Genomic DNA, 9,544 nt, shown 5'->3' with positions numbered 1-9,544 from the left:
CAATAGCTACCTTAAACGTCAATGGACTAAATGCTCCAATTAAAAGGCATAGGGTGGCTGATTGGATAAAGAAAAAACAAGACCCATATATATGCTGCATACAAGAGACACACTTCAGACCTAAAGACACTCACAAACTGAAAGTGAGAGGGATAGAAAAAGATACTCCACACAAAGGCAATGAAAAGAAAGCTGGGGTAGCAGTACTCATATCAGACAAAATAGACTTTAAAGAAAAAACTGTAAAAAGAGACAAAGAAGGTCATTACATAATGATCAAGAGAACAATTCAACAAGAGGATATAACACTTGTAAATATCTACGCACCCAACGTAGGAGCACCTAAATATATAAAGCAATTATTAACAGACATAAAAACAGAAATAGACAGTAACACAATAATAGTAGGGGACTTTAACATTCCACTTACACTAACGGATAGATCATCCAAACAGAAGATCAATAAGGAAACATGGGCCTTAAATTACACACTAGAACAGATGGACCTAGTAGATATATACAGAGCATTCCATCCAAAAACCGAAGAATACACGTTCTTTTCAAATGCACATGGAACATTCACCAGGACTGATCACATATTAGGCCACAAAACAAGTCTCCATGAATTTAAGAAGATTGAAATAATACCAAGCATCTTTTCTGACTACAATAGTATGAAACCAGAAATCGACTATAGGAAGAAAATCAGAAAAGCCACATATACGTGGAGATTAAACACAATGCTATTGATTTTGGGTAGCATTGGGTAACGATTGGGTCGATGAAGAAATCAAAGGAGAAATCAAAAAATACCTGGAGACAAATGAAAATGAAAATATGACATGGCAGATTTTATGGGATACAGCAAAAGGGGTTCTAAGAGGGAAGTTTACAGCAATACAGGCCTATCCCAACAAACAAGAAAAATCTCAAATAAACAATATAACAACGCACCTAAAGGAACTGGAAAAAGAAGAACAAAGAAAGCCCAAAATCAGTAGAAGAAGGGAAATAATAAAAATCAAAGCAGAAATAAATGAAATAGAGACTAAAAAAACACTAGAAAAAATTAATAAAACCAAGAGCTGGTTCTTTGAAAAGATAAAAAAATTGACAAACCTTTAGCTAGACTCACCAAAAAAAAAAAAAGAGAGAAGGCTCAAATAAGTAAAATCAGAAATGAAAGAGGAGAAATTACAACGGACCCCCTCAGAAATACAAAAGATTACAAGAGAATACTATGAAAAGCTATATGCCAACAAATTCAACAATCTGGAAGAAATGGATAAATTCTTATAATCACACAACCTTCCAAAACTGGATCAAGAAGAAGTAGAGAATTTGAATAGACCAATCACCAGTAAGGAGATCGAAACAATAATCAAAAACCTCCCCCAAAATAAAAGTCCAGGACCAGACGGCTTGCCTGGTGAATTCTACCAAACATTCAAAGAAGATTTAATACCTATCCTTCTCAAACTCTTCCAAAAAATTGAGGAGGGGAGAAGCTCCCTTACTCATTCTAGAAAGCCAACATTACGCTGATACCAAAACCAGACAAGGACAACAAAAAAAAGAAAATTACAGGCCAATATCACTGATGAACATTGATGCAAAAATCCTCAACAAAATACTAACAAATCGCATGCAACAATACATTAAAAAGATTATACACCATGATCAAGTGGGATTTATTGCAGGTATGCAGGGATGGTTCAACATTCACAAATCAATCAACGTAATACACCACATTAATAAAATGCAGAATAAAAATCACATGATCATCTCAATAGATGCAGAGAAAGCATTTGACAAGATACAGCATCCATTTATGATAAAAACTCTGAATAAAATGGGTATAGAAGGAAAGTACCTCAACATAAGAAAGACCATATATGACAAACTCACAGCTAATATCATCCTCAATGGTGAAAAACTGAAAGCTATCCCTCTAAGAACAGGAACCAGACAAGGTTGCCCACTCTCACCACTCCAATTTAACATAGTACTGGAAGTCCTAACAAGAGCAATCAGGCAAGAAAAAGAAATAAAAGTGATCCAAATTGGAAGGAAGAAGTGAAACTGTCACTATTTGCAGATGACATGATTTTATATATAGAAAACCTTAAAGAATCCACCAAAAAACTTTTAGAAATAATAAAGGAATACGGTAAAGTTGCAGGATACAAAATCAACATACAAAAATCAGTTGCATTTCTATACGCTAACAAGGAGGTAGCAGAAAGAGAAATTAAGAATACAATTCCATTTACAATTGCAACAAAAAGAATAGAATACCTAGGAATAAATTTAACCAAACAGGTGAAAGATCTGTACACCGAAAATTACAAAACATTGCTGAAAGAAATTGAAGAAGACACAAAGAAATGGAAAGATATTTGGTGCTCTTGGATTGGAAGAATAAACATAGTTAAGATGTCCTTACTTCCTAAAACCATCTAAAGATTCAATGCAATCCCTATCAAAGTTCGAAAAACATTTTTCACAGAAATAGAAGAAAGAATACTAAAATTTATATGGAACAACAAAAGACCCCAAGTAGCTAAAGGAATCCGGAGAAAAAAGAACAAAGCTGGAGGCATCACACTCCCTGATTTCAAAATATAGTACAAAGCTATAGTAACCAAAACAGCATGGTACTGGCACAAAAACAGACACACAGATCAATGGAATAGAATTGAAAGCCCAGAAATAAACCCACACATCTATGGACAGCTAAACTTCGACAAAGGAGCCAAGAACATACAATGGAGAAAAGAAAGTCTCTTCAACAAATGGTCTTGGGAAAACTGGACAGCCATGTGCAAAAAAATGCAAGTAGACCCTTACCTTACACCATACACAAAAATTAACTCCAAATGGATTAAAGACTTGAATGTAAGACCTGAAACTATGAAACTTCTAGAAGAAAACATAGTCAGCACGCTCTTCGACATTGGTCTTAGCAACATATTTTCAACCACCATGTCTGACCGGACAAGAGAAAGAATAGAAAAAATAAACAAATGGGACTACATCAAACTAAAAAGCTTCTGTACAGCAAAGGAAACCATCAACAAAACGAAAAGGCAACCTAACCATTGGGAGAAGATATTTGCAAACCACACATCTCATAAGGAGTTAATCTCCAAAATATGTAAAGAACTGATGCATCTCAACAACAAAAAAACTAACAACCCAATTAAAACATGGGCAAAAGACCTGAACAGACATTTCTCCAAAGAAGATATACAGATGGCCAATAGGCACATGAAAAGATGATCAACATCATTAACTATCAGGGAAATGCAAATCAAAACTACAATGAGATATCACCTCATGCCCGTCAGAATGGCTATAATTAACAAGACAGGAAACAACATGTGTTGGAGAGGATGTGGAGAGAAGGGAATTCTCATACACTGCTGGTGGGAATGCAAACTGGTGCAGCCACTATGGAAAACAGTATGGAGATTCCTCAAAAAATTAAGGATAGAACTACCATATGATCCAGCTATCCACTACCGGGTATTTATCCAAAGAACTTGAAAACACCAATGCGTAAAGATACCTGCACTCCTGTGTTCATTGCAACGTTATTCACTATAGCCCAGACTTGGAAGCAACCTAAGTGTTCATCAAGGGACGAATGGATAAAGAAGATGTGGTATATATACACAATGGAATACTACTCAGCCATAAGAAACGATGAAATCCGGCCATTTGTGACAACATGGATGGACATTGAGGGTATTATGCAAAGTGAAATAAGTCATAGGGAGAAGGTCAAATACCGTATGATCTCACTCATCAAGTAGTAGATAATAACAACAACAAACCAAACACATGGAGACAGAGATTGGATTGGTGGTTACCAGAGGGGAAGGGGGAGGGAGGAGGGTGAAAGGGATGATTCGGCACATGTGTGTGGTGATGGGTTGTAATTAGTATTTGAGTGGTGAACATAATGTAATCTATGCAGAAATAGAAGTATAATCATGTACACCTGAAATTTATACAATGCTATAAACCAATGTTACTGCCATAAAAAAAATTTTTTTTTTAAATAAGAAAGAAAAGAACTACTTTCTGTCAGCTGTATTAGTGGAAGAGGATTAAACCGTGTTAGCATTTTTGACAGCCACTCCACACAAGTGTCTTACGTTGGCTAATACCCACTCCCTTCAGTGCCCATCTATGGCCCTTGACTTCTTCTATGGACACACAAATCTAGTCTTCCCCAGGATATTTATTCTGAGATTTGGAGACAAGAATCACGCCTGTGTCTTCTTCTCTACTCTCAGTTAAAGAGCCCCAGCCTAGTTCATTTATTTCTTCCTCTTGGACTGTGACTGGACATTGAAACTACAGTCAGATTTTAGCAGAGGGTACCACCAGTCCTGCTGTTGTTGCCTCATAACAGCTACCATATATGTTCATTCAGCATTATTTGCAGAATGCCCCTTCTTTACCATCTCAGCACTAGCATGAACATAATTCTAGTTATGTCAGAAGTAGAAAAACAATGAGAAAAGTAGGGAAATACTCAGAGAGGAGAGACAGACATACCCAAAACACACAAGAAAAAGAGACAATCTCAAAGGAAAACACAGATATGTACAGCTTGGTGGGCTTGTGAATTGGTGCAACTTGGCTGGAAAAGAAATTCACAAATAGAGGAAGGCAGAGGTTTCTCCACCAGTGCAAGGAAATATTCTGCTTTTGAACACTTAGCTAATTTTATCTTTGGATGGCATGATGTTAAAACCTCAATAGATGGATTAAATGACATATTAGGAAAAATAAAAAAACACAAGAGGTAATTAATGACTTAAGGTTTGAAGAAATTATCCAGAAGGCAGCCAAGGAAATCAAAGAAATGGAGACTAAGGTTAAGAATATGCAGACGGTAGTGCAAAGAATGTGCAGCTATCTAATTAAAAATCTGCAAGGAGATGACAGAATGGTAGAGAAGCAATCCACACCAAAACACATTGAGTGAACTTACAAGAACACTAAAGTTCAAAGAGAAAAAGCAACCAGAAAGAAATCACTGCTTATCTCTAACCAAGAGAGACGGATGCACTAAGATTTAACTCTCAACAGAAATACCAGTTATGTAACATTAGTGTTCAATGATACCTCACGTTAAGTGTTAAATATGCTGATACAAAAATAACTGGCAGCCTAGAACTGAAGACTCAAACAATATTTCAAGAATGAAGATGAGAAAATACTTTCCAAACAAGAAAAAACACACTGAGACCATTTATCTCTTCCGGAAACTCCCACTAATGGAATATTAAAAGAACTTCAGGATGAAGGAAAATTATCCCTGAAGGATGGAAAAAAATAGTGAGAAAAGAAAATGACACACATATGTGAAAATAAATAATGACTATATAATAAGACATTCTACTCCATGGGTTAAATAATAAGCTGGAATCTGGGCTACAACAGCACCTAATTTAGGAGAGAGGTAATTGGAAGTATTATGTCCTTAAATCTTTATATTGGTCAGAAGAGATGAAAATGTTGACTTTACAGTTTGTTAAGTTTAAAATGCATGCTAAAATTTTAAGGGTAATAATAAAAAATGAGAGAGAGTGTATACCTTCAAAACCAGGAGAGAGAGAAAAAAACAGCACAAGTAAAACATTCTCATCAAACTTAAATCAAGAAAGGGTAAAGAAAGAATCATAAAATAAGCAAAGTATAAAACACAAAATCTATGGTAGAAACAGATCAAAATATATCACTAATGACACACACATGATAATGCCCAATTACTGTACAGTGACAGTCAGATTGGGGACAAAAGTAGTTATATTTTATTTACTCCTAAAACAGAAAAATACAAGGCTGCAGAAACATATATTATGTTGAAATAGAAGGAAAATTTTAAAATATGCAAATATATGGATTTTTTTGTGATAAAGCCAAAATGACTGTAACTCTTTGAATAGCTTCTACACACCTTTTCAAATCAACTTTAAAGTTGTCATAATGCAAATTGGTACTTGAGAAAGTATAATTGTAATTAAACACTGTGTATAATAATGTGTTGTAAATAAATAACTAGCGCTCACATAGTTTTCCTCTGCAAGCAAGACATCACTATAATCAACATATTATCATTATTTGTCTATAAAGGAATTGAAGATAAAGTTGCTGGGGCTGTAGTTTGAGGAAAAAGTCAGAGGAGCATTAAGCAATGACACCCAGATCTTAACCACCATCCAAATTTGGGTTGTTTTTATGGTCATTTTACATTTAAGAAAACTAAGGTTGCTTGACAAAGTTCTTCAATGCATGATATTAAAAATATATAAATCTATTTCAATTTAATGTGCATTTCCCTAATAGCTATTGATGTTGGACATCTTTTCATTTTCTTGTTTGCCACCTGTATGTCCTCTTCAATGAAATGTATGTTCATCTCTTTTGCCCATTTTCTTTTTTTTTTTATTGTTAATTTGTTTATTGCAGTAACATTGGTTACAAGAATCTTGGTATTTGATAAAATTGCATAGAACTATACACACACACACACATAAGTACATGTAAAACTGGTGAAATCTGAATAAGCTCTATGGATTGTACCAATGTCACTTTCCTGTTTGATATTGTAGTGTATTTATGCAAGGTGTTACTTTTGGGGGAAACTAAGCAAAGGACACATAGGGCCTCTCTGTACATTTTTTGTGGCAACTTCTTGTGAATCTATAATTATTTCAAAATAAAACGTTTCTGAGAGCTAAAAAAAAAAATCTTCAATTTAAATGCAGCTTCCTTCTAATAATTAAAATATTACATGTGCAATTTAAAATTATGAATACCAACAACATAAACATTAATATGAAAGTGATCATTGTAGCAGTTTAAAACTGAATATTAGAGAGGTGATTCAAATTGCCCAAGTCACGTGTCTTTGGGAAAGTATTAAGTTTACAACTATCATGAAGCGGAACTTCTTTTTACAAGGGGAGGGACCTACTTCCCTTTCTGACTCAAACTATATAAACTTCTCCCTTTGAGGTGCTCTCTCTCCAGATGAAGGAGGTGAACAGAACACACAGCAGCCTGGGGATACCCTAGCAACCAGCCTGCCTGCTCCTCCTTGTACCCTGGGGCGGCTGAAACTCAGCTGGTAAGTGCTCCGGGAAAATAGCGGTGCTGCCTTTGGGGGAGGAAGGGGCAAAGAGGAGAATCCTGTTAGCTGCAAGTTGTGTAGTTCCAACCCCCCTTTGAAATCAGGAACACTCACAGGGGAAGTGGATTTACAGACCATTCGGGGAAATGAGCTTTCAGGAAATGAGCTTTTTTTGTAGCTATGTTGGCTGTGGGAAATCAGCAGGGCCAAAGCTGGCATCCAAGCCTGTGGGCAGAAAAAAACAAAATTAAACTCACTTCTGCAGAGTTTATAATATCCTTACACAAATATTTCTTTTAAAGAAAATATACACAATAAAATATTTTAAATACAATTGAAGGGCCGGCCTTGTGGCTTAGCGGTTAAGTGCGTGCACTCCGCTGCTGGTGGCCCAGATTTGGATCCCAGGTGCGCACCGACGCACCGCTTCTCCAGCCATGCTGAGGCCGCGTCCGACATACAGACTAGAAGGAAGTGCAGCTATGACATACAACTATCTACTGGTGCTTTGGGGGAAAAATAAATAAAAAATTTAAAAAAATAAATAAATACAATTGAAGCCCCATATGAAAATCTTCTGGAATGCATCTAGCCCCTCTCAGCTATCTTGGTAACTACTATCCAGAAAACTGGCCTTAATTCTCCTACATTACTTACAGATTTTTTTTTTTTGAGGAGATCAGCCCTGTGCTAACATCTGCCAATCCGCCTCTTTTTTTTTTTGGCTGAGGAAGACTGGCCCTGGGCTAACATCTGTGCCCATCTTCCTCCACTTTATATGGGATGCTGCCACAGCATGGCTCGCCAAGCAGTGTGTTGGTGTGCACCCAGGATCCAAACCAGTGAACTCTAGGCCACCACAGCTGAGCGCGCGCACTTAACCACTTGTGCCACCGGGCCCGCCCCCTTTATAGATTTTTTTAATGTATTATTTACAAATGTTTATTTGCATAGTATTGTTACTGAACGCAAACACAGGTTTTTTTTACCCACCACACAGTAGGGCCAATGACTGAAACATCAGGTTTGAGGCGAGGAAAGAGAGTTCATTATTATCAAAAGGCAGCCAGACAAGGAGAAGGGAGTTAGAACTCAGATCCAACTCCTCAAAGGGAAAATGGTAAGGGTTTTTATCTGGGGTTTTAGGTGGTGGGGGGAGCATGTGGCTGTGCTGGTTGGCGACTTCCCACCATCCTGTGTTGGGCCTTGAAGACTGAATCTTGATGTCTGGACCTTGAATTTCCAGGAAAGACAGCTCACTCGTATACCAAGGAGGGCCAGAAAGACCGGGTTAGTTTCAAACGACAGTTGATTATGTTGCATATGCACAGCTGCAGTTAGAAAAGTTTATCTCAAAGTTTTTGCTCTAGGGAAGATTTTTTAACTCCTTAGTTCTCAGTTTCAGTATCATGCTGTAATGTATCTCTTATGCAATTTGATTTCTAATCAGTATTATATTTTTTATATTTATCCATCTTTAACATGTGGTTCTAATTAATTCATGCTAACTGCCTTACAGTATTAATGTAATGATGACACACTAACCAATTTATCCATTCTTTGGGTGATGGACATTTAGTTTATTACTTTTTTTTCCCCACAGCAAACAATAATACAATGAACTTTTTCCTATGCATTTCCACGTGCCCACATATGAGACTTTGTCTAGGAGTGGAATTGCTGATTCAAAACAATTTCCAATGCTTGAATCTTGTTTTCTAGAGATAGCCATGTTATTCTCCAAAGTGGTTGTGTTTTGTCCAAAATCCACTACTGGTTTATGAGTTTCCATTGCTTCACACCCTCATTTACACTTGATTTTGTCACATTTTCTTATTTAATCAGTATTGTGGGTGAGAATGACATCTTATCGCGGCTTTAATTTGTATTTCCATGATCACTAGTAAATTTTAAAATCTTTTCAGGATATTTGTGTTTTCTCCTTTCTCAATTCCTTATCCATTTCTCTATTGTTCATTTCATTGCTATGTCGGAGAATAATGAATTTTATTCCAAATTTGGGAATTCTTTTTTTTATTACTGTAACCTTGGTTTATAACATTGTATCAATTTCAGGTCTACATAATTATACTTCTATTACTGCATGGATTACATCATGTTCATCACCCAAATACTAGTTACAACCCATCACCACACACACGTGCCTAATCATCCCTTTCACCCTCCTCCCTGCCCACTTCCACTCTGGAACCACCAATCCAATCTCTGTCTCTATGTGTTTGTTTGTTGTGGTTTTTATTTTCTACTTATGAGTGAGATAATATGTTATTTCACCTTCTCCCTTTGACTTATTTCGCTCAGCATAATACCCTCAATGTCCATCCATGTTGTCACAAATGGCTGGATTTCATCATTTCTTATGGCTGAGTA

The 9,544-nt window shown here is 36.4% G+C and overlaps 1 protein-coding gene across 3 annotated transcripts in view; it reads left to right on the top strand.

Annotated features, from left to right (window-relative positions):
• The first annotated feature begins 7,030 nt into the window (after positions 1-7,030).
• LOC101397620 (caspase recruitment domain-containing protein 8) overlaps positions 7,031-9,544 on the top strand; it is a 51,850-nt gene continuing 49,336 nt past the window's right edge. For all 3 annotated transcript variants that reach the window (XM_087421438.1, XM_087421436.1, XM_087421437.1), the window contains exon 1: positions 7,031-7,150. The gene's annotated coding sequence lies outside the window, so the exon portion shown is untranslated. The remainder of the gene's footprint in view (positions 7,151-9,544) is intronic.

Source organism: Ceratotherium simum, chromosome 33, assembly GCF_057802395.1.
Source record: "Ceratotherium simum simum isolate JZ-2026a chromosome 33, ASM5780239v1, whole genome shotgun sequence".
Lineage (NCBI taxonomy): Eukaryota > Metazoa > Chordata > Mammalia > Perissodactyla > Rhinocerotidae > Ceratotherium > Ceratotherium simum.
This window is presented reverse-complemented; position numbering and strand designations above follow the sequence as displayed.